Here is a 27,481-nt window from a genome sequence, read left to right on the forward strand (position 1 = left end):
GTTTATTGCCTGGGAGGTCTAAATAGCTGACAGAGCCCTATGGTGAAGAGCTAGGGGCCACCTTTGAGAGTGGAGTGACCAGACACCTGCCCTGTCCTCCAAGAGGGTCCTGAAATGCAGCTGGCTTTCCTGAAATGTAAACAGAGGTTTTTAATATAAGTAGGCTTGCACCATTTGAAACCATAAAGTGGGGGAGTCTGCTTGCTTTAAATACTTTATTTTTATAGTGGGGGGGGGGGCAGAATCTGTGCAGACCTTTAGCCTATTTAACTAAATATATTAATTTAATGAATTTCCCATTTGGCAGAACACCACAAGATTATGTTTTTTAAAATTGAAAATTAACAAGGCTAATTCCCAGTGTGCCCTGAAAACTATAGCATGTAATTTAATTGAGCAGATCTTTCTATTCAGCTCCCCCACACAGGCCTTTAAGTGGAGGGGAATCTGAAATCCAAAATTCTCAAATCATCCCAATGTTTTCTGTCCAGATTCTCCAACACATGCCTTTCAGTGGAGTAAGGTCTGAATTCTTGAATCATTCCAATTGTTCTGTCTAACTTCCCCAAAACAGACCAAAGTGAGGGGGTCTGAAAAACAAACTGTTGAATAACCCTGTGTTTATTTTCAAACAAAAGTGTGGGTGAAATCATAATTCCAATATGCATTTGTACCAGTCTGTAAACCAAACTGCTAGTCTTTTAAGTGTTCAGGGAAATCGGAATTGCACAGCACTACATCTTTAAATTGCTGTTATTCATTGGCCAGGGTTGATTATTTCTGAAGTGAAATTTGTAGAAAGTAACGAATGGTGATTTGTGTTTTTCCCAACCAATTTGTGTGATTTATTTTTGTAACAAGAAGTTTAATTGTGAACCACCAATAAGGTGGCATGTGTCGTTTTAGTGTGAAATCCATTGTTTATCATTTAAATAAATACAAAGATATTTCCTATAACCCTGCCTGGTTCTTGGCTTGTTTTGGGTGGATGGGGGGAAGGAGATTTGTGTGACTCTATATGAATTTTCAGTAAGGCCGGGCTCCTTGATTAGGGGTGGGAGGGAACTCCCCAGGTTAAGGTTGGTCTCAATATAACACGACACCTAACCTCCATGTCTCCTTTCAACAATACTCTGCTCTTTGGAGATAACTTGAAAAGTACACATACCATAGAGTCATTTGAATAAATACATTCTTATAGAACTATGTTAGGCAAAAAGTGTACAATTGTAGCATTATTCCCCCCATCTTGACTGGGAGACTACAAATACCAGAATGCAATTCAGCCGAAGGCATACAATGGGCTCTCAGAGAGCACTGAGAACATAAAAGATCTTTAAACCATATTGGAGCATATATAACAAAAGGTTATTCTAGTTTGCCTCACACGTGCATGTCGGATTTGCAATTCTTCATGTATTTGTAGCTCCTTAGCCAGAGATAAAAGGTCTTTTCATGTGGCCCTCAAAACAGCTTGACTTTTAGAGTGCAATCATTTCAAGGACTGACAGTAGCACGGGTTAAAAAGTAATAATGTGGATGCTGGGTGCATTATGAGATATTTAAAAACTAAGAAAACACATGCCATCCAGGACTGTGGACTGTCTCCCTCCGTACAGTAACTGTGACATGCAGTAACCGTGACCAACCCTACTTAACTTCAAAACAAGAAAGGGGCTGCCACCTCAGGTCATGTTGCGCTAAGTGGTCTTGTAACTTGTGCCCATTTATTTGGCAACATGGCCTGAGGGGGCCTGCCCCTGCCTCGCTTTCAAGCTAAGCAGGGTCTGTTAGGACAGTTTTTCTAAAGTTCAACTAAGGGCTTCTTAAAACCATACAACTGAGACATTACATGCGCTCCACTCTTAGTATAAGACTGTACCACCTCAGAATGCTGGTAGCATGGACAGAGCAGCCAGGCCTATTTTAGGAGGGAGAGAGGGCTGTAGCTTGGTAAAAAGACATTGTAGCATAGATATGGTCAAAATAAGTACTGAAACACTATGTATTGTAAAAAATAAAGGGTTTATTTAAATACAAGTAGGCCAAGATAAATCTTGGGTCAGTAAGTACTATAACATATTATATAAACACAATTATAAAACACAACTCAGTACTTATGGTTTACCCACCAGAGTACAAACTTATTAAGAACAGCATTCAGCAGTGCAAGGTGAGTCAAGCCTATAACATATTCAGAATGGCAGTCAGCTATTCTTGGGGAGTAAAACCAGGTTATATATACTTTTAGAATTCCAACAGTATTTCAAGGGTAGTAGACCCTGTCAGTCATGCAGTGACACTCAGTTATATAAATCACTTAATAAGCCAACCCAGTTACAAGTATCTCTTGCAAGATGTGTAACTTTCTTTTTTCCTGAATGGGTACATTTACACCAACAGTATTACTTTGAAGAACACAGTTCAGAGCTAGTAAAGTAACTCCTATACTTCAAGCTACTTAGTGATAAGTATGAACACATAATAACTATTTTAGAATGCACTAAGCAATTCAGGGAAAGCAAAACCGAATTACGCTTTAAGAAAGACACTATGAGCCTAATTCACAGAAGCGTTTTATAATGGTGCAATCCCATAGGAACACGCTCTGTGAATAAGGCCCTATGTATTTCAAGGTACATTACTGACCTATTGGTACATAACTATACACTACCTAATAGCTAGTTATACCCAGTATACATTTAAGAAGTGTATAATACACTTTCTAAGGTAAGTAAGAACTTTATGAAACTATTTTAGAATAGCGCCAAAGCAATTCAGGGAAGCACAGCCCAGGGTTACAAGTTTAGAAGAGCAGCAGCTATTCAAGGGGAGATCTATGTACCTTTAAGAGGGGCTACAAGCAACTCAGAGACAAGTATTAACTCAAAGACGGTTTTAGCTCTGTATAAATCAGAGCAGGGAAAGCAGAACCCAATTGTACACTTTAAGAATGGAAATCTGTTATTCAAGGCAGGTAAACCCTAATGGTACGCTTGTATGCTCATTCAGTTAAGAATAATGAAACAGTACCAACACGTATTACTTTTTAGAATGTGGAACACTATTCAAAGTAAGTAAAGCAACTTGTATACTTTTAAATGTGACTGCTAAAATAGTGGTGGCTCTCAACCACAATTGTTACAGAAAAATGCGGTAATTACAGTTCCACTGTTTAACTAGTAGTGGCTTACACTAGCAATTGTTACAGTTACAATGCTAACTGATAAGTAAGTACTTTTATACTTGATACAGTTTTCAGACAGAATCCTTATCATCAAGTCTTTCCCTAGTCTATAGCATGAGTTTTCTCAGAGGCAGAAGAGGGACCCTATTGGTCTAGGGGCTAGCTGTAGGCAAGTCAGGATAGGGTCCAGTTGCAGGAAAGCCAAAGTTCCAGAGGAAATCTTCTTTAACAAGTAAGTATTGGCTTCAGAGCTAGTTAAAAGTGTTCAGGGACTTCACAGAAGGCTCCCTATATGCGCTCCAGCATTAGGCCTGGGAAAGTGGTATGGGCAAACTCCCATTCACGCAAATCATCCTCTCAGCCTCGCAGGATGCACACCAGGCTTAAGGTAATTACCCAAGCCAACACTGTACCTTAGGAGAAAAGAAGAGCTTTGGAGTTGATGCCTTCAGGATGTATCAGCATAGGACCCGTTCCCCAGATTCTTGGTATGGAGACGAAAGACCTGGACATAGGATGGGAACTTGCAGCAGCAGTCATTAGGGGAGACTTCCAGCAAAGGTTTCTTCATGGATTGTCACGGCTCTTTGGATTCGGTGCTTTTTTATAGCTGCCAGTAAAGAACTAAAATTGCTGGTTGAATTGTCTTCACTAATCTGGTCCTGCACTCTGGTGAGGGGACTTCAAGCATTCCATTTTTTTTCTCTAGAGATCCAGCAGTAGTCCACCAAACTTTCGAACGGATTTGAACTTCGTGAGACCCAGGTTATTAGCAGTTTGCATCCCAGCAAGGTCGCAACACATTGTAGGATGGCTTAAAATGAAGGTCTTCTTGAGTCTAGTGGATCACATTAGCCTCTGGGTAGGAGTCATCGCATTCAGGATCACCAGATTGATTGGAAGGAAGGGTTGCATCATGCTTCTGGTTACACTGCATCCTCTCTGGTCACTGGAAATTGCTAAGGACATATTTTCTTCATCTTCCTCTTTGGATTAATCTCCAGTGGTCGAGTTGACAGAAGCATCCAGGAATGGAGTATTTATCAGGAACTGCATCACAAATTCTGCAAACTGTCCCTGCAGTTTACAGAAATTGGCGGTCTGGCTGTCAAATCAGGACAGCCAGCCCCACATTGGGACTTTTAGGCAAGGTGAAAGAGAAGGGGCTATGGAGTTTTGGACTCCTCCCTCGATTGCTCCCGTCTCAGACACTCTGGAGCCTAGGCGTGGAATAGAAAGGATTCCCACAGAAGAAAAAACCTCCACTGAGGTGATCTGAGGTAATTCCTACCTAGAATGGCAGTGGAAGACCTCAGAAACAACAAGCAAATGAGAAATAACAAGAAAAGAAGGAGCCCACCATTCTAGCAGAATGGTGGCCCTTCTGCGCATTACAGAGGTTGATTTAACAGCATGCGAGTAATAAGACTAAAATGTCACTAAGGTAAAAACACTGCCAACAGCCAATCAAGTAAATTTTCAATTGTAACAAAAATATTACGAGGTAAGTAAGAATCTGGAAAATTGTATTCCTCCAGCACTCCAAATAAGGTGTAAATAATGTAAATGGGACCTGAATCCCACTTTACTTCTTGGGAACAGTAGTCAGCCCAAGAAATAATAAGAGAATTAAAAGGAAGCCATTGCATTTAAAATGTTATGTGCTGCCATAGTAAATTACAGTCAGTCCCATGTTATAGAAACTATAACTCCAATCATACACTAGGGAGAGAGATACAAAGGTCACCCGTAAAAAGAGCAAAAGACTAGGGGAGAGGGGAAATAGATTCCCACTCAAATAGGGACAAGGTAAAATAAGTATCAACTCCAAGCAAAAAGTTTTGGGGTTGACACAGGTCAGAAAGATGTATCATAAAGATGAAAATCTTACCTAACATTGTTGTGGAGTCCCTTTTGCCTATCGTATGATTTTTCACCCCCAACGACACTGTAGCTGTAAAACTATATATGCATATTTTTTTCATATCCCTGTCTATGAACTGCAAATGCCCTCAGTTATTATAATACCCACAACTATCTGTAGGCCATAGTAAACTAAGCATCAAGGTCTCCCATCCGTGCAGTAAACAGGACCAACCCTGCTTACCTTCAAAGCAAGGAAGGGGCCGGCCCACTCAGACCATGTTGCTCTAAGTAATCAAGTGATCTTGTAGGTTGTGCTTCTTTATTAGGCACCATAGCCTGAGGGGGCTAGCACCTTTCTTGTTTTAAAGCTAAGCAGGGTTGGCCTGGTTTCAGCATGGACAGGAGTCCCAGATGCCTGTTTCCAGTGTATGGACTACGGATAGCCGTGGCTATGGGTAGTTTTTTAGCTGTGAATATTGGAAAGATGGCAGAATAAAATGATTTTTGACCCTTTGACCCTCCCAGGCCATCACCAAGTGCCCCCTCTTTTGTGCCAGCTCCCAACACTCCATTGCCCCATTAAACAGAGTGTTTCTGTGACGCAGTTTGGTTTGAGATGTCAGCTATTTGCGGCTATATCTGAGGTTACAGAAAAGCTTTGTGTTGCATACTCAGTCACTAGACCCCCTCCAACTTCCAAATGTCACCTAGTATCCTCTTGCCCTCCCCCCTACCTTTAGCCTGATGGCACTTGCATGTGTTTTGATCTGAAGATGGCTTTTTTCATGCATTTAATTTTCCGATATCCTCGGCTATATGCGTGGCTATCTCTTGCATCGAGAAAAAAAAGATGGCAGCTGTTTCAATTATAAACAACCATTTTTTTTGCAATGTACATGAGATATACCTATCTATTTTGGAGAAGGGAGCACCCCCTTTTCCTTCAAATATTTTAAAAAACGACTGGACAATATAACCCCAAACCACACATGGATCGTGAGTCAACGTTTCGTGCCCAAGTTGTTTCAGATCCGGTACAAATCTGTCCAGCAGTTTGGGCTGTGCAATGGAGCAAAAATTTACCTTTTTTGTCTATGGAAAAATGAATGGAGACTAGGCCACAACTTTATTTTTTCTTAATCATTTTGTTTTTGTTGTGCTGAACTTTCCCAAATTTTGCAGTCTGGGTGACCTGTGTGGCCCTAATTGTCTTCAGAATGTTATCCAAATCTGTTGCATGAGTCAAAGGTTACTAGTAATTCATTTTTTCGGGTTTCCTATGGGAGTCTGACTCACCTTAAATATAGTGAGGCAACCGGCACCCTATGGGGTATGTGTATATATATATATATATATATATATATATATATATATATATATATATATATATATATATATATATATATATATATTTTATGAAACTCTAAAATTCGGAGGACAGAATGATGGAAGGGTTTGTACGGAAGAAGATCTCTCGTAACTGTAGATGAAGTCCTGTTAAAGTTTGTAAATTCCACACATCTTCTGTTAGCTACTGGCAGTTGTATAACAACAAAGCTGTATTTTCTCTGACTTAGGGATAGAGGTCTCGCTATATGCTGACCTGATGTAATTGTAGTTTCTCTTGAAGCATTTCTTCAGTGGCACTCTTTCCAATTATGGACCCAGGAAGTAAATAATGTATCATGCTGATGACTATCACAGTTAGTAGATGCACCTCTGTCTCTTTGGAACCTTCTCTGATCCACGAATCAAATGGCTGATAGGTCCCCAAGTGGAAGACCTTCATTCTTCAGGCCTGTCTCGTGAGAGGCCAGATCCCTCAAGTTCGAGCTGATCTTCAATACAATGCTGCTGATGTGTTCAGTGGAAATATGACAGTTGGCATCTCATGATTGGAAACTTCCCTCTGCATCAAGTTTGTCAATATGAATGGGTCCACCGGGACTGCTATGTCAGTGGCTCTATTTGTCAGGTCCGTAATTTTCACTAAAGGTCAGCATGTGTGGATATAAATCCAGGGTGTCAGACACTTTACCATACAGACCTTAAAATTGGTAGCCACCATTTCCTTATAAATCTTACCACACGACTGAACTGTGATAATTTGAACCACCGGCTTTTCTTTTTTGTGTTCACGCTCCTCATTCTCCATACAATTACCTCATCCTTGGAAGTAGATTCCAGTTCCTCTAGGTCCATTTCAATTGCAACAGAAGAGCCAATGCTCACTATTATCCTCCCTCGCACCAGGTGTTATGAACTGGGCACTGTTCCATGCAAATCGAAAGCTGCTTGAAGCTTCTTGAATGCTGAACTCACCTCAGGAAGGATATCCTCCCATCGGAAACTAGGGCAAGAGAGGTTAAAATAGGGGAACCACTCTCAGTACAGATTTACAACCCATGCATCCATTCCACAGCAGCATGTGCATTGTCTGGTCTATTGCTGAGGTACTCGCTCATCAGTTCCCTGTTCCTCTACATCCCTTTTTTAGGATTGTGGCCCCAAAAGGATTCAAACAAATGTAGCAATTCTTGAACAGCTCTAATAAATTCAGATACACACAGTTTGAAGGTTTTGTCCACTAAATCAGAGAGGACTCTCGTATTGTTCCCTCCTTGAGGCACTTTTGGGGTTCATAGTCCACAGTCAGTTCACTTGTACACATGGTACTCCTGATCCACCTTCATGCCTTGCCATAATGCTCTGTTCCCCTTGTCTGGACCGTTCTGAGCGTAAGACATTACTTGACAATGAAGTGCCCAAATGCCCAAACATAGTGGGCTGTAGCAGGCCTGGATGATGGGAGGGGTGGTGAAAGACAGTGGGGAACAGGGTAGTTCCTCTGTAAACCTCAGGGCAGCTGAATATTAGATCTGATTAACCCAATGAAGAATGACCACGTGCAAAGTAGAGGTGTGCAAAGATTTATTTCTGATTGCATTATTTAGCGATGATCAGGAATTTGTAGCTACGAACATTTTGCAAGTTTGGTATTTTTTTCTGCCCATGACAGCAGTAAAATTTTGTGCTTGAACCATTGATTTAGCAGATGACATGTCTCACCAATTCTCCTAGCAGCTAAAAATTATTACACACATGTATGTGCGCAGCTAACTAAAATGCATTTGGTAGCAACCCAAAGATACAAAGCTATATTTGTTGAACTTACGCAGAGTGTTCATGAAGTAGGCAGAAGTCCACGTACACATGCAACACATGTGTTTTTGGAATCTGTTTGGCTTCTGCATAGTATGTATCACTGGGAAATGGCCCCTGCTAGAATTTGGAGGCAATTCACAGGCCACATTATTACATTTTATTTTATTTTATTTATTTATTTAATGTGATGCAGTTTACACATAATCTAAACTTAAACAAATATATATACTGATAGAGATCTGTGTAGAGTCTTAGAGATAAGACCGAGTGTTACTTTCCGCAGAGCCCCCCACACTAAAAAACATCTTGGCGCCAAGTATGGTAGTAACTAAGAATGAATCCTCAAGTTGGCTCTTAGGAGAGAACAAAATGGGTTTCAGAAAATATTGTAAATGTAAAATGTGTAATTTTGTATCTAAGAGACCATTTATTGGTGTTGATGGCAAACAATGGAAACACAAACATAGAATAACATGTCAAACGAAGTTTGTTGTGTATGCCATTACCTGTAGCTGTGGCCTGAATTATATAGGATCCACAATAGGCCCGCTCAAACTGCGCATCTTGCAACATTATAGGGCTATAAAAAATGGAGATCAAACCTATCCACTGGCAACACATTTTGCTGAACAACACAGCAATAATGTAAAAGAAATGAGTTTCCAGGGACTAGCCCATATACCACAACACAAAATACTTGGCAATAGAGAACTCAAGTTACGTCAACTAGAAGCCAAGCTCATATGCAAATATAATACTCTGAAACCCAATGGTCTAAATATAGACTCAGAGATGTATGTGTTCCTATATGAATGAGGAATTAAACATTGATAACCCAGTGCTAATCTATATTAACCAACACACCTTGATATGTCCATTCATTCTGCATATATGATTATCACAAGTTTACAAACTATTGTCTATAGTTATGATACCGATCTAGGTAGACCCTCCCTCTTATTGGCTGTGTGTATTATATGAATCAACACACTTTAATATTCATTTAAATTTATGGATATCTGGATGTTTTACAGCCATATTTTTGCACTGAATAGGAACTCAGGTCTCAGCTTTTGTCTTATATTGTACTTTAATGCATTAGTCACTTTGTTCGATATGGTGACTTTTTACCAATCGTGATATTGTTTTAATTTGTCATTGAGAATCAGACTGTCTATACCACAGATGCTCGCCCCGTGTAGTGAACACCATTGTTGTTTTTATATGGCCATACACTGGTATTGCCATGTTGCATTTATAGTGTGCATATATAGGGGGCCTTCACTTGAAGGCTTATTTTACTATACGGAAGCGGGCATGGTGGTTTCAGGGCAGTAGCAGCACACATTCGTTTTAGGGCATTTTATGCCACTAGCGGGAAGAGAGCAGCACTGTGAAGACATTTTTTCTATCACGGTGCAGCATTAAATTAAATAGGCGCACTAGCGCTTTTACTTGCGGTCACTTCTTTTAACATTGTAAAGCAAGTGAAGGTGAAGGGCTGTTATGGCTTATCGTCAGCTGGCATACACCCAGTATAGTAATGGGGAATTAGGCAACTCACACATGTGGGCAATTATGTATTTACACACTGAACAATGGCGGATTTGTTGTAATCAGAACCATAGAGTTCTAAACAATTAACTGTTAAGGTTTTTTTCATGTTATGTAACTGTCAAATCTTTTTACGTTATGTAAGCTGCACAGCTGTGCAGACCCAATCACCTTCAGTGCAAGGGTATAAAAACACAAGGAAACAAACGTTTGGAATCATACTAGCCTGAGGAAGCTCGCGGGTCGAGCGGAACGCGTGGCGTTTTCCACCCGCTGTGGGTGAGTGCTGCATGACACCTGGTCTGCTTAGGTATTTATTGTTATGTATGCTTTTTATACTATGTTCACTCTTTTTGGATAAATAAAATTAAATTTTGAACGCAATTTGAAGTCTTGTGTGCTTGGGCATTTTTTGGTAGGTGTTTGTGGGAGAGCTTTCTTCTCCCCAGCACCTTTATCCTTCTGTTTAAAATATATATATATATATATATATATATATATATATATATATATATATATATATATATATATATGTATATATATGTATATATATATATATATATATATATATATATATATATATATATATATATATATATATACTAAAGTCCTAAAATCAAATGACATAATACAACATGCAATAGGGCATACAAATACAGCAAACAAGCAATCCTAAAAGATACATATCACATTCAAATGTAACATTTGTAATGATAAAAAAGTCAAAAACAGAAAAAAGAAAGCAAAAGTATGAAAGTATACAATTTAGAGTATGAAAGTATAAAAGGAGACAGATGAAAAACAAACATATCATATTAGTCTTCCACCATATTTGTACAAATAAGCATGACATAAAAAAGAAAACGATCATCAGGACATCAAAACGCTGAAGATCACCGAATATTGTACAAATGTCAAATCAGACAGGATCAGGACAGGTGTCTATATAGCCTCTAATCATCAAATCTTGATACCCAATATTTCTTCAATCCATAGCCAGATGTTATAAAAGGCAATCAGCGGCCACAAACTCGCAGAGTTGATGCAATGGTGCCAAAAGCTTGAATCATTGACTATTGCCAGGTCATGGGTGAACTTCCCAATATAATGGTGAATTATATCTACCATGCTGCCACACTGGGTTAGTAAATGTCTAGCTGTTTCTAATACATTGTTGCTTTACATACCCCACAAATCCGTTGCTCCCTTGGGATATGCTCTCTTCTACCCGTGACCATCTATTATTACATTTGAATTCCACTTCCTGGCCTGTGTAACTGCAGACCAAGGACCCGAGTTGGCGGGCATTTTGCATCTTCTATCTGCAATGCATGATAAATTGACGGCACCTTTCTCTTCACTGATGCATCATTTCTTCTTGGACCGCTTTGTGTGTCGCATAGTAACATCCTGTTGAGCAATGCCGAGGAGGACTACTACCTCCTAGGTCTGCGGTTCTTATTTCCAACAGCGAGGAGAGGTGAAATGTTTTAATTTAGACAAGGACGCTGAACTCTCTCTACCTGAAAACGTTTTTTTGGCCCTGACAAAGGCGGAGGTGATTGGAACGATGACACCTTAAGCCAAAACTCGAGTTGGCCAGCATATGTTGATTCACTACGCTTTGTTTATTCTAGATTGATGAATGATCTTGGCGAATAGGTGAAGGGTTACTACCACGGATTTGCTAAAGTGTGCTATGTCACTAGGATGACAGGCTATACCAGACAGAATTAGGCACTGTCCTTGATATCCATTGCACTTCATTGTGTTTTTGAACATTGTTTTGATATGACGTATTGTATGTTGCTGTTTAGGTATGGTTGACGTGTGTAAGTAATGCATGGGCAGGATTGTGAATATGATATTAATGTTTAACATGATGTTTGTTGTTTTTTGAACTGTTCATATGTATTTTATTTCATGAGATTATATAAAATGAACATATGAGATATTGTTTCAATAAAAATGTTGTCATAATTTTTTCATATATTGCCTTGGTCCCTAGATTATTTGCATTTCCATACATAGGATCATTTGTGTGTGTTTATTCCCTGCTAGAAGTATAACATCCAGTGAGGTGGAGGTAGCCTGCCTAATAATCTATGTGGCACGTAACCCCCTCCCATTAATGAATTCATTATAACAGAAGATAGTCTCTAAGTAGGAAATGAGAACTGAAATCTAACACCCCCCAAACCGGCCTTTCATCAGTGGGAATGATATTCTGGGAAAGAGACCCACTGAAGAGCCTGGTCCTGTAGGCACAAAAGGCTGTGAAACCAGGGTCTGTAATAGGATCAGCAGGCAGTGGTAACTGAGAGAAAGTCAAGTGTCAATTGCCTTACTTTTAACATATTTTAAAAACAAAAGTATAAAAACAAAACTCAGACCCTAATATCGTACTCTAATTCTAACCTCTATATGGTTAACAATGAAAAATACAAATACGCTAAATTCCTAACTAACTGTGCATCCTCAACTAACTGTGAATGCAAAATAAACTATACTAAATACTAAACCATACTATATGCTAAATCCTATATTTACCAGATTTTCTCAGATGGAAATCCAGAGCTGCAGTCAAAAATGTTCAATGGTGTGAGGAGGTCTCATTTGTCAAGGGAGGTTTGCACAGGTGTGTGAACTGTACCTAAAGAAGAGACAACAGCCGTAAGCGACCTCGCACAAGTGACTCCGGTACCAACCTGCCTGACCCACCACCACAGCCCCAGACTGCAAGGACTGTGTAAGAAAATCAATATAAAGTTCTGGGAGCTCCATAAACAGCCTGTCTATGTGGAAGCCATGATTTGTACTTTAGAGTATAGCCTCAACAGGGCTCTGCAGGGTAAACCTTTTTAATGCCCATTTGCCTTGTTCATGTTTTCCATTTTTTGGTGTATATGCTTTATGTTATTTATTTGTTAATGGAGAGTTGGGAACTCTATTTTCCTTTTTCCTTAAATTTTTTGTTGCTGCTGTAAGGTACAGCTTGTATTTATTTACTTCTGCATTTGTTTTTTTAATGTTATTTAACGTGTTATACAGCTGTACCAAGAACAACTTTTCAACACAGTGCAACAACATTAAAACACATTTACATCCCCCCACACTTCCCACAAGTCCCTGCAACTAGGACGCAACCCCTTGTGCCTGTCACTTCTCCCAAATAAAAGAAAATAGACAGATGGCAATTCCCCTCTTGCAGCACGACTTGGCAGGTCCAACAAAACAGCGACTACCTTGTCCCTCCATCGAGCACCTGAAATCATCACCACAGAGACATATCACTGATCTCTCCTCCAAGATTAGCAAATCAATTAATTGGCAATCTCCCCACAAAACCGCTATGTACTTCCGCTTCGCCAACTTAATGCATGCCAAAGGTTTTCAGGGTTGATGCTATCTTTCTCCACAAGATGGTGAAGAATATACTGCAAGATTCATCATTGCCATTCATCAGATGGGTCCATAGCTCCCCTGGAGTGTTACTAATTCCAGCAGCCTTCAAGATAGTCGATCTCAGTTCGATCAGGGCATCACACTTCATCAATAAGTGTCTAACCGTTTCCACACAAGGATCTCCACAAAACGGCAAAATTGTTGGTTTCACGAGATGTTAGCCCAACCTCCAATGATTTCAAAGGTTTTAAACACATTCATTTTTAGCCTCATGTAATCCCAGACCAGAGAGTTTTCCACAAACTGCTGTAGGTAGCCAGGTGGGCACTCTCTGTACATAATGTAGTCGAAGAACTGCGAGCAGTTATTCTTAGTCTGGAGTTCCGTGGTTTGCAGCTCACAGTAAAATGCGACAACATTCTATCTCATCTTAGATTTATAACTTAAATTGAAGCGTCAAAGGATCCACAAAAAACATAGAATGCCAGATAGCAGAGGCAGATATTACATTAGCCAGATTGTTGAGGGGCATGTAAGTGCCCTTGGTCCATGCAGCTTCAAAAATGAGATAGTTTAAACTTCCAATTGGAGCATTGGCCAGTATCCAGTTGGTGCTACAGAGCGGTTCCCAGTCATAGGATCGGCAACAAAAGGATCGACGGGCCAAAGTATCGACACAATAGATCGACGGGTCAAAGGATCGAATTTTTTTTTTTCACTTTTTTTTTTCCCTAAACGAAAGCCCCCCAAAAAATATATAATAAAAAAAAAATCGATCCTTTGACCCGTCGATCCTTTTGTGTCGATCCTTTGACCCGTCGATCCTTTGAATTCGATCCTTTGACCGGACACCCTACAGAGCTGGGCTCTCGCAGCACATGGAATCATACCCATCTCTAAGTAAACCATTTCAGCTGGTGTACGCTTCGGAAGTCTAAATAACTTCTTCAGCACTGCACTGTCCAGTTTAGACAGTTCAGTGATGTTAGTGGTAGCCCAACTTTCCACTTCGTACATGAGGATAGGCAGGAGTTTGGCCAAATACAATTGCGGCAGAATGCCCACAGAGTAACACCCACCCTTGCAAGCCAGTTTCGTCAAGCGCCCGATACCTGGGCACCTTTCAATTTAAGAAGTTTGTTAAAGGGGAAGCTGGATAAATTATGGTGAAATCGAATGGCAAGATATTTCCTTTTTTAATGATACAAATCTGGTTGCCTCCAGTGGAGGCATTTGCCATCTGATGTTGTTCAGCCAGGGTTAATCTTTGTAGTCTCAGATGCAAATCTCCCATCTGCTAATGATCTATATCTAGCTGTGATTTTTGAGGAAGGAATAACTCACACGTCTGGTCTGAATCAATTTAGATGTTGAAATTCCCACCATTTATCATGCCCCCATTTTTCTGGTGCAGCATGTGCAGCAGAGTAAAGCAGAACCCATGGACGATGGTGCCTTCCTCCGCATCATTCTACTATTCCACTTGATCAGTTTTATTAGGTAGAGCAGAGTGGTTTTATCATTTTTTCTACAATAAACTATGAATTGGGTTTTAAGGGTTGTTTCAGGCCGTGTTGGTTCTGAGTTTTCCCAGTTCCATATGGGCAGGTTTTGTGAGACGTAGGTCTCTTGCCAGGATCTCTGATGTAGAAAATATCTGCAGGGTGGAGGAGACTCCAGTAAGAGAGTAGAGAAAATAGGGAAGTCTCATCCTAGAATAACTTCCTCAGGGAGCCCTGAAATGATGGCTCATGGTATTTTACAGGATTCAGCTCGGATTGCAATGTGTACTGGGATTTTAGGATGTACCTCGTTATCTCCATGTACACAAGTTGCTCGGACCAGGGCCACGTGGTCTAGGTCTTTTGTTGTAACTAAATTGAGCCATATAGTGGTCTGCTTAGTACCTGAGACAATTAGTGCCCTTACCTGTTTCACATTTACACATGCCTTTTCATATATGAACTCGGTAGGAGTTTGACATAAACAGATGCTAAAAGTCTCTAACTATTCTTCGGCTTCCTCCCACTCTTCACCCTTCAAGCAACCTATTTCTATAGCGTCATCTTTTATGTTCTTTGGACATTGTCTAGCTAGATGTCCAGTTTCTCTGCAGGAAAAACAGACCAGAGGAGGTGGATTCCTTCCTTTTACTTCTTCTCTTCTACCTTCCTCTTTAGGCTTCGGTGCAGTTTTCCGGTACTCTACTCTCTCCCAGGGCATCCCTCCCTTGACCTTATGTACCCCTCCTTGTCTATCTACTCCTTGGAGTTGAGCTCCATGGACTGCTTTATGATCTCCTCGATCTTCCCATCAGTGGACTATATGGAAATGTTTAGCAGCATCTGAATTGTTTTGTGCTGTTTAAATGGCGAAGACTAGAGTAGGTCAATTTAGCTGAAGGACAGATTTTTGCAAAAAAACAGGCAAGGAGTTGGTAAATTGTTCCAAGGTAATCATCTCTGTTAATTAATCTAGAGTTTTCTTATTATTAGTTCATAGGGCCACCATGTTTTTATCCCATTCACCCATTTCTAAAGGAGTTTCTCCTGGGTTCAGCTTAATGGCTTGTAATTTCTACCGATAAAAATTGCAGGTTTGCCCTACTCTTTTCAATAGGCCTTCCTTGATGGATAGAAAGGAGGCTCCTTGTGCAAGGCTGAGTAGCTGATAGGATGTCTGGAGCTCCCTTTTTAGCAAGGGTCCCAAATAGCATCTCTTGAGGTTCTCCTCCCAACCTAGTTGTTCAGTTAGGCATTCGAAGTATAGGAAAATATTTCCCAAATCTTCGCCTTCAGAGTATGGTTGATGTATGCCTTGGGGTACGGAAGGCCTTACTTGCAATTCAATGAGCTTAGTTAAATTCTCTCTGCATCTGTTTTTGTCCTGTATCTGATGGGCCACTAATTGGGTGATGATATTAGTTAGGTCCACCATCTCTTTTGGATGGGGTAATGGTTCCTTTTGCTGTATCTGACTCAGAGAAGAATCAACTATCGACTCCTTCAGACAAGGTTTCAAAATGTTCAGAGTCCTCTGATTTTGAGTCTGTCGAAGGAGTGGATTGGGATAGATTGGTTTGTAACCCTAATGGTCCCGCCACTGATGACAACTGAATACTGTGGAGAAAAAAAGGTTAAGAGTGAGGAGGATTCACTGCACTAGGTCTAATGAAAGAAAATACCGGCCAAACATTTAGAATTATTCAGTCTCAAGACTGTATGTTATTTTGCAGTAGAGGAAGGGTATCTAGTAAGACTTGAGTCTTAAATAATAGATCCTGTTGACTAGATGGAATAAGTAGTTGAGAGGATAATACCTCTTTCAACATGGATACGCGGTCAGTAGCATGAGCTTTAAATTTTTATCAGTTGAATCATATCCCATTTCTGACACCATAATATAAGGAACTCATCGTGTCAACCAGTAAGACAGACACAAGTGATCACAGTTCAAGGGTGTTTATTGAACAACGAATGCTATATGCAGGTTGGAAAAACGCCTAATCTAAACCTACATCTAAGATGGGAGCAAGCGTCGGCCATCAAATGAACAATAAGGCAGTCCTAGTGGTGTTGTGTCAAATAAAAGGGCCTATACTAAAAACCTATTGTCAAACCTTACAACAATACAAAAAGGGTGTGGGATAGTTTTCAGAAGAAAGAAAGAAGTGTTCTCAAATAATATGTCAAGAGGGGATAGCCTGAGTCTTCCTTCCCCATGTTTTAAGCATGAAGTAAGGTGGGATCTTAGAGCACAGCACACACTCGAGCTTTCCCAGCATAAGTTGGCAGTTCTGTTCCAGTTTATCAGTGCCTCAATGGCCAAGTCTCTTGTACAAAAGTCTGTTGCCTTTAAGGTTCAGAAAAATAACAAAATAAGCTTAGATTTAAATAATGCTCTTTGGGTGATGGTCTCACCCCTGGGTACCCCTCTTCTGGGCACTGACCCCTATCAGTATCAGGGTCTTCAATGGTGTTCCTTCTGGATCGGAGGGTCTGATAACTTTAAAAAATAATAAACAAAAGTTCCCTCAATGAAATGACAGTTTTTTACCTATGTTCACTTTTACCTATGTTTCACCTCTGGGTCCCCCTCTTCTGGGCTATGACCCTTCTTAATTCGCATTCCACAAATTATATAACAGCTCGTTTCTCAATGCTCTTTGAGTGATAGCTTCACCCCTGGATCTCCCTCGTTCGGGCTGGGACCCCTCTTGATCAGCCTCCCTCCTCCGGCTTCACTATGGCTTTCTCTTCTTTCTTGCAGGATTCAGTTCCCTTGGTTTCTCAATGTCTTTTAAAACAGTTCATAGTGGACATCCCTCCGCTGGGTTTACATTTGTTGGCACACTGTTTCTTGGGACTTTAGACTTTGTTCTTCTACACTGGCATCCCTCGGTCGGGTTCACTCTTGCTGTCTCACTATTCTCTTTTGCTTTCACTTTTACCAATGTTTGGGGTGACAACATTTCACCCTTGGATCCCCCTCTGCAGGCACCGACCCCTCTCGATTCTTAGCCTGCCTTCACCGGGCGGGTTTACTGTGGCTCTCGATTTGGGTGATAGTGGCTAACCCCTGGGTCCTGCTCTTCTGGGTGCTGACCCTTCTTTACTTTCGCAGTTCACTTTTACACTGTTCAATGTTTGCGGGATTCACCTCCCTTTCTTTCCTATAGTTTGTAGATCAAAGTCTTTTGATTTTACAGGGATTTTATTTGACCCTCAGTATGACCACTTTGACCTATTCTGCCAGCTCTCCTACAACCTTCTAGTATCTGTAGTTGCTCTCCAATGGGGTCAACAAGAGTCTCTTGAGTTAGCACCCACATGTTGCCCGTTTCCCTCTTTAGCTGGTCTCCCCTTAACACTTACTACAGTTCTTTCAAAGTTCATTGAACATGGTTGAAACTTGCCACTTTGTGATTCTCATTCAGCACAGCCTGGTCCTTATCGGTTCTCCATTCGACTCACCGTCTGTGATGAACTACTTGTCTTTTCTCTCTCTGGATTCAAGGCCGGTACCATGGGCGCAGAAGCTTCCCTCGCTCCTGCCTATTGGCGTAGGCTTGCCCCATGTACCGTTGAAATCTGCTGCAAGACACTTGTGCTATTGTTCGCAGCCTTACGTCCTTTTCCATGAAGGTTCCGTGGGCCTGGGATGAAAAGGACAAGGTCACTTCTCGCCCTCGCCACCCTCTCGCTTCCCGCCACCTTTCTCCTTCTCTTGAACTGCTGTGCCTGTTTAGCCATCTCATTGTGCTGTCTACTGTGCTCGCCTTGCTTGTACTGGACTCTCTTGGTCCACTTTTTATCCCTGTGGGGAAAGGAAAGGCCCATCTGGTGTGAATGATTCCAGTCAATTGCCTGACTCTGCCTGTCCCTTGTACTGGGACATGTCCGATATATGGCTCTGGTGTTAGTCCATTGTCTATTATGTAGTGTGAAAGTGTTCGTGTTGCAAAAGGGGGGTACTGGTTTTGAATGTCCTACGTGAGAGGATGGGGAAAGGGTGTCAAATGAAGGGGGATACCACGTCTCACCCATCAGTGTCCTACTCCCACTCCTGGAGGACCACCCATCCAGGTGATAATCCCTCACTGGTCCACCCCCAGGAACTGGATCCAGTAGCAATGGTTGTGTCCCATCCACCTGGATGACAGATCCCTGGGGTTTAGTCAGGGAGTCACCTTCAGGTTTCTCACACAATTAAGCAGAGGCGTCCCATGTATGCTGAACAGCTCCTTTTCTGTGAGATAATTCTTGAGCATTTTCTTTGATGGTTGTGTTGCTGTGGACAATTGTTCTGATGGATATATCTTGAATCCAAATTAGCCTTCCAAATAGGGTTATAAACATTTGCCTGAACTTATAAAGCTTTTGTAGGAGATTTTTTCACTTGGACTGCTGTGCTCACTGTAACAGATGTAGGAGATATAGGAGAAGCTTGTGATTTACACAGCCATAGGACCATAGGAGTGTATGGGCAGGTGTGGCATGGACATGCCACTGGGACTGCTCTGAATGGAGGTGGAAGTATAGGGCAGTTATCCAATTCCTTTTGTGGAATGTTGATAGTGAGATGGGCCTCTCTTGTGGTTCACAATTTAGTTCACACCTGATGTCTTGTAACTTGCCATAGATGCCATTATGGACATGTAATATGTGGCCTGACCACCAGTCCACATGTCCATCATCACCTAAATAGTGTGCTTGGCAAATGCCATTGGTGCATTTCCATTTGCCACTAAATGTCTCCTGTGAAGATCAGCCAATGCAACAGTGAAAAAATAGATATGGCTGAGAACCTGATATTCCACACAAACAGCTTTAACAAATTCCCAGAATCCTTTGGTGTCCTCCAAAGACAAGGGCAGTAGTTGAACTGCCAACATTTTTATCAGCTTCCTATTGTACAAACAGAAAGAGGGATGTCTGCTGTGGTACTTTACAGACTAGTGAAAAGCAGCTTTGATGATTTATTGTTCAGGAGTATTAAACTATGAAGACTTGCTATCAGACTTTCCAGTAGGGGAATCTGGAAGATGGTATGGGTGGAATGGGGCTTGATGCCCTGTTCACATATTGCATATGTGTTTATCCAGCTACTTCACTTCACTTTAGTCTCGGGAGGATCGCTCAATGGCAACGTGCCTGGAGCCACACAGGTTCGATCCCCGGGTCCGCGCTTAGAAACCTCTGGGTATTAGTCGCGTTATAAATAACCTATCATATCACCTTCCTCTGCCATAAAAACGGTCCCTTCAAAAGATGTTCCTGCATCAGACACAGTTTTTCTTCATTTCTGATGAGCATGCAATACCGCTCAATGATTTTTCTTACAAGAGACTTCACAATGTGCTTGGCTTCCAATGAGAAACTTGTTTTTGGCAGTGTACAGACTGCAGAATAGTCATTTTTCTTCTCAATAGTGAAAAAATCACAGATCCATGATGTTTATGCTTTTGCACACTGGCAAGGTCAGTATCAGAGATTCTTATTTTGGTAGTGGTATTGGCAGACTTAGTATTGAGAAGCATAGAAGAACATCTGACCCATAGAGATATTAGACTGCTGTCTGTTACTGCCATTGCATTTTCAGTTATTCTTGGGCTACTTTTTCTTTGGGAAAAAAATAGAACACTGATGTTTACCACAGATACTGTTTGATGTGTACTATACTTCTTTTGCTCATCAGTCACGGTTCCACTCCCATCTCCTTGGATAGCAGCAGCACAGTTACAATCATAATGCTGCATGTCTGATTCTTAAATTGTCCTTTCACCGGGCGCTGCTGGGTCAGGAGATGGGCACTGGCCTCATCATCGTACCCTGAAAGTGATGAGTGCAGAATGGCTAGACTTGGCCTTTTCCTCACCTTCACCACCATAGCACATTCTTCTGGATTAGCCTTGTTTGCAATCACAGCTTGTTTGTCTATGTGCATGCTAGATAAAGGTGTATAAGTATGCATGCACTTGCATGCACTTGTTTGAAGTTGTAGTATTCAGAGTTTGTATTAAAATATACAAATACTTAAGGACACATATGTCTGTGAATCTGGACTTCACTGATTTGCATATGGCTGGACCCCTTTTGCAATGGTGCAGACGGGCTAAAAAACAGTGGTGTGGAAGGTTGCCCAGAGTAGTGCCAGTGGTTCATTAATTCAAAACCTTTCATTTTGGTTTTCATTGGTCACCCTGTGTGAGAGAGGGTATGCCCAGACATCAGCCCCTTGCTCGCTGCACTACAGGGAACTAAGCAGCACCTCACTGATGAGGCCCAACAAGGCCAAAAGATGTGTGGGGCTGCTTGTGTTTCCATGGAGAGGGGACCGGGCCAAGCAGTTTGGGATGGGCTGCTTGCACTAGTGGCAGTACCTGGCTGATTTGCATATGGCTGGACCCTTTTGCAATGGTACAGACTGGCTAAAAAAGTATGCTGTGGAAGGTTGCCCAGAGCAGTGCCAGTGATTCAGATTCATTCAAAACCTTTCACCCATAGTTTTTTTTGGTTTGAGCTCTGGGCCTGGCAGGATCACAAAGGTCCACAACAGCCAAAATAGACAAATTACTCATTGTGTCAAAGTGGTACAAATTGTTTTTAGAAAACAATAGTTTGTGAAAAATACAATAGTGCCAAAAATAATTAAATAGCGTTCAGAAACAGTAATTATCAAGGTGAATAAGATCATTATAGTAATTAATTGCAAAATAATATTTATCAGAAATAATCATAAAGGTCAACAAAAAAAATATGGTCTTTCTGTAAACTACTAAAGAGACCAAAATAAATAAAATTGATCAGAAATAATAAAAATCAATGGGATAATAATCAAATGCAGTAATTCACAAAAAAGATCACAGTGATAATAGGGATTAATATGGATCAGAAGTAATAATCATCAAGGTGAATTAAAACAATTGTAGTAATTCATGATAAATACCACACTGACAAAAATATTGCTTATAAATAATAATAACCAAGTTAAATTAAAGAGTAGTATATGAGAAATAAAATATTGGTACTACGAAATAAAAGTAACAACATAGACAATTATTTGTAAAAAGATAAAGTGATGATGAATCATTAATAATACATGAACAACACAATAATTACCTTTTTATATCACATGCACAAGTTAATTGTGTAAAATTAAAATACAAGAGAAATGGTTTCCTTTTTTGTTTTACAAAGTTAAACCATTCTAAAAATGTACAAGGAATGTGTTATATGTTTCATTGCTATTCAGCTGCTAAAGATGTTTAAAAAATGGTATTCTTCAAATTGAAGCCACTCAGCTTCTCCTGTCTGCGTTCCCCAAATATAAAACATTGGACCTAGCAATGGCTAGTCTGCCAGAACACTAAATAAACAAATGGACAAACAAAATGTCAGCTCCATTTCACCCTCTGCCACCTCTAGGCTCAGTCTGCCATTGCATCTATTGCTCTGCCTCCTCTGTTGCGCTTTACACTTTCACCCACAAGCAAATCATACTTTCAAAAGAAAATATAAGTACATATTAACACATTTGTGATCACGGCTCTGTCTACCCCCCGCCCCACCTATCCCTCACCCAAAAAGTTGAAGTAAATAAAAATCAATAATTATCCAATTATTTGTAATAAATGTAATTAGCAATGACCTGTGTTTCAGCATGGATCAATAATTGCATCACACAGCAGACCAAATGATGCATCCAGTCATGAGAATCTAGCCAATCTCACTCTCATCACAGCAGAGAGAGAAAATGGTAAGCTGAATTTGTTCTTCAATTGCACAGAGGGGGAAACCAAAGAACATCCAGGGGTAACATTATTGGGCACACATTCCAATGCGTGGACTTATATGCCTGCAAAATCAGATTTGCTGGTTATTAATGATGCCGGTGAAAAACTTTGAAACATCACAAAGTTTGCAGATTTTTGCAGTAAACTTCACAAATTGTGCAAAGTCGACGACCCATAATGTTGCACATACCTGGTGCTGAAAAATCTATTTGTCAATTATTGAATACTGGCTGGAAATTAAACTTGAGGGTGACTGAATACATTTACTTTCTTTTCCTCAAATGGCAATAGATTGTGTTCTGGTGTAGCTTCATCCTAGTGCTGAGTGGAAAGCTACGTGCTAAGAAAAGATGACCAAACACTAGCTTCAATCTTTCAGACCTAAACCTGACGGTTTTGCCTGTGCTCTCGATTGTGAAGTTGAACACTGTAATGAACACTGGGTGGGCATGCAGAAGTAAACGGAATATGTGCACCGTAGTAGGATATTGGAGAAAGTATGTGTGTGGTCCTAGCACTACAACCTGATACCAAGGTTCTTTCCCTAACATTGTCAAATGCTTTCACTGTAAAAATTAGGTCTTGACACTGTGCACAAAGTCAACTATCACCAGTCACTACTTTGCCATTTCATACATTTTAGAAAGATGTGCAGCAACTGACTGGTCCACTCTCACTTCATTGTTTTTTAAGGAACTAGCAGTCTGTTTTTAGGCCCTGGTGCAGCTGGTTTCTCTGTGTTGGTTCATGCCTGGTTTCCCTCCTTCCTGCATACTTACTCACAGTTTGTGCCTATGAGTTCACTTAGGTCAGGGTCTCCTCATATGTTACAGAGTTCCTCAGGGGTCTGTTATGTCACCCATGTTGTTTAGCATCTACATGGAAACCCTCATAGATCTGATTCATGAGTCTTTCCTTGAGGTGCACCAGTAGGCCGATAACAACCAGGGTAATCTTAAGGTGTGGTCTCAAGCAGACTGTGATGGTGCTATTGAAGAGTAGATGTCCTGCTTTTCTTTAAAACGTAACCTGCTAAGGCTTGAGTTTCTCCTCGGTTGGTCTTTGTTCTCTAATAAACTTTTTCAAGAACAGTACATGCATCTCTCTTCTTTTGGAATCACTTCTACCATTGCGTTGTGTCCTCTGTGAAGTTGTATCATTTAATTCTTGACCCACATATGCATCTTAACTTTTGCATTTCACATTTATCCCAATCTTGGTTTTAAGAGTTGACTCTTAGAGGGATTAGAGCATTGTCATCTCCATCCAGTGTTATCCTATTTTCCAGGCCACATTGAAGTCTGTGCTACTTTCCACTGCAATTTAAATTCTTGCATGTTCCTGCACATTATCCAGATTTTGATTTCCCCCTCACTGGTTCCCCATTCAACTGTGTGCCCATTTCCATATCTGCTGCATTACCTATAAGGCATTGATTTTACCTGGACATTGCGGGTAACATATTTGCAACTATTATTTTGAGGCAGTTCCAGAAGTGGTCTAAGGGGGCTAAGAGATGTGACTGCTGGCAATTAGGGTTTAGGAGAAATGTGGGCACTTCCCTTAATGGACTGGTATTAAACCTACTGCAGGAAGTGGCCTGGATGGCAAATAGGAACTTGTATGCAGTGTTTATTGATCTATCAGATGCGTTTGAAACGGTTGGTGATGGGCGGCTCTGGAATAAACTTTTAAACTGGGTTTTGGCTCCGTTAGCTGAATTGCTGGTCAGATTTAATGCTGAGGGCCTCATGTCATATGAAAATGAAACCTTCAGAGTCCTGCACCATGGCTGTGTCCTGGTGCCGGCCCTGTTTAACCTTTATATTTCTGATTAGGAAGTTGCTCTTTCTCAGGTTAATAATTTCCTGCCAAAATTGGATAGTCCTTCGTTCATTGGTGTTTTTATGCTGATTACTTAGTGATCTTTGATCATACCCGATTGAGTTTCAGAGGTCTTTGATTGGTTTCAATAACTATATAGGGCTAATGATCTAAGGATCAATAAGAGTAAAAAAAGGTTGTGATTTTTGCAAAATTCCTAAAATATCAATACTTCTTTTGGTGTTTAGACATGGCAAAATTAGTGCACCAGCTGAAATATTTAGTTTATATTATAAGGAATAAGCCATCTAATAAGGAGTTGATCACTAGGCTTAAAAACAAAACCAATATAAATACAAATCAGTTGCTATGGTTATATTAAAGATATGGTTGCTTTTTTGCTGCTACTGACAATAAGATCTTATAAAATGAAAGTAATGACCTTGTTATTGTATGGAGCTGAGAACTTTATAATCAAGTATTCTGAGGTTTGGGATCAAATTGATGGTATCATTTGGCATAAGGTTTTGCGCCTAGCAGCATGTGTACCGATATCTATAATCCATTGGAAACTATGTCTAACTGCGATACAGACAATAGGAAAATGGAAACTTCTATCTTTGCAATCATCTTGGACCTGTTAAAGAGAGGTTATTCCTCAGGCATACACCCATGCAGCTGGCCATCTTTTGAAACACACACCATGCAAGAAAGAGAGATAAAGACTGCCGGCTGCAAGGATCTGTTTAATCAACTGTTTCACAAGCTGAAAAAAGAAACGCTCACTGTTTTTTTGCATCCATTGTACATTTATAGACAAAAAACATCACACATCAATTCTGTTCTTAAATGAATCTTACAATATGATAGGCCAGATTTCTTATGAGCGAAATTAATCACCATTTCTCATTGGAGATAAATGCTTTCTGAAAAACATGATTATTCCTTGTCACAATGACTCTGGCTATTCTTTATTTCAGTGAACACGAGACATATTTCATAACTTTAATAGAAAACTGATTTAGAAGCAGTTTACCAAAGACAATGATTAGCTGCCTGGTTTCTCATTGGCTATTTTCTCTACCTTATCTTTTTACAACGTTATGCTGGTTTCATTTGTGAGCAGCACCATTGAAAATAATATATTCTACTATTCGATGCTGCCAAGTTGTGAACCTGGCTTGCCCAGGGCCCATCCCGTAACCTTGGCTTGGGCTGCTGGCTACTCTGTCTAAACGCTCCAAACTCTGTATTTTCTGTGCTTTTATCACTTTTGAGTTTCTGTAAGGATTAAGGCGTGTAGCCACTTTTAATACATACTGTAGTCTCCATTTTAAAAAGAATGGACATCTGCTGCTGTAATATTTCTTATGTCAGGGAGCTATTTTCTGCATGTATTTGAGCACTACATTGTTCTAATGTCGAGTGTCTATTGAGTGTAAATAATATCCTTGATATCTAAACACAGTTTGGCCTAATGTCTGCATTATTTTGTAATGAATATATTTCTGCTTTGTCTCTTATGCAACCACATGTGTCATAGGTGGGATGGCATCACTTACTTCTGTCATCCTTTGCTCACACCATGTTTATCCTCACTGTTTCTGTTTAGGGTACGGATAATACAGTTGTTTGAGCGCATAACTCTTCTCATAATTGCAATATTGGAACAGGCGGCAAGACACAGGCCGTCAATGACATATTCACCTGTATATTACCAGATGGAGGGACTGTCTACTCCTCTTCAGACCCTCCAGCATTCTCATTATTTATTGTTCTTAATTGGCTGGTAGCCTACATCACCTATGTTGAACATGTCGGTGAAGCAATGTTATTTAGCATTAACTAATCGGGGGCTAGCCAGAGAGGTATTGGGGTCCAATCTGTTAGAGGTAAGTACCCAACAAGGAAGATCTGATTGGGTAAATACAAAAACAGAACACACAAAATGTCAGCTATCCAGGCATTTTAATGGCTATGAAAAGAAACTTGGTGTGCCTCCTAACTATCCTAAAAAATCCCCCCATCCCGTCAGGAAAGCTAAAGACATGAGAACCCATTGTAATCTCTTGCCAACATTAAAAGACCTAGGTCCTAGGATCAAACTCGATGTAAAGAACCGAACCTGTAGGATTTTTGGAGAAGACCTCTTGGAGACCTTGAAACCCTTAATAATATCATGTCCAGCTATGTGAAATGGTCAATGTGAATTTTTGGGAATGTTTGTCTATGAGTCTATCTGAGGCCGAGGCTTGTGGGGAAGAATTTTAAATGGTACCCAGATATCTTTAATTATTTTAGCTGTGGTGCATTTTACAATGTATGTACGATGTATTGAAAACAAATTCTAATGTGTTATGTTTTGAATAGTGGTTTTCTTGAATGTGCTGTTTATTTTATATATGTGCATGGTTTCTTTTTTTTTTTTTTTAAAAGCACAATACATAAATAAATAAAACTAAGGAAGCAGTTTGAGACCAGCCTGGCTACCTGGCTGCCAAGTTGTGTTTTTTCCAGTTGGTCGAGGTCTACACTGGGCCTCATTACAAGTTTGGTGGTGCACTGCTAAATTATCATTTTCGACAATTTACCATTCGGCGGAAAAACTTCATGGGATATCCGCTGATTTTCAGAGGAAACATGGCGGATTCAACACCAGTTTGTTGCTGAAGGTAAATCCTCCACTTTACGTCCAAAAATGAATTTCACTGGCGGTAAATCCACCAAATATCCCCATGGAGTCCTATGAACTCCGGAAATGTGTAATATCCATCACTTGTTATCCCGTGGTAACGCTACGGGACCACGTGGTGGAAACGGTAATTGAGTTTTGCTGTATTTCAGCAGATTTACCAATGGAATACAGGCAAACTCATAATGAGGCCCATAGTCAAGATATTTTTAGACTATTCCACAATTCAAATGTGTCAAATATTATGCCAAAGGTTTTTTTCTGCAGTCGCACTTTCCGCGTGAAATACCTTTCTTTCTATTATCTGCCTTCTTCCCTCTCATCTGGTTTTTCATAAAGCCCTGAATATACACTTCTTTTCCTTTGCTTAGCCTCAAATGTTACTTGCGTTGTTGGCTTGTCCTTCCCTGATTTCTCTGTAATATTATGTTTTATTTTACTTGTAATTATAACTGTACAGCATGTCGCTTCCATCAGGTTAGGCAAAACGTTC

The sequence above is a fragment of the Ambystoma mexicanum genome, chromosome 12, assembly GCF_040938575.1.
Source record: "Ambystoma mexicanum isolate Mex_15411 chromosome 12, UKY_AmexF1_1, whole genome shotgun sequence".
In the NCBI taxonomy this organism is placed as follows: Eukaryota; Metazoa; Chordata; class Amphibia; order Caudata; family Ambystomatidae; genus Ambystoma; species Ambystoma mexicanum.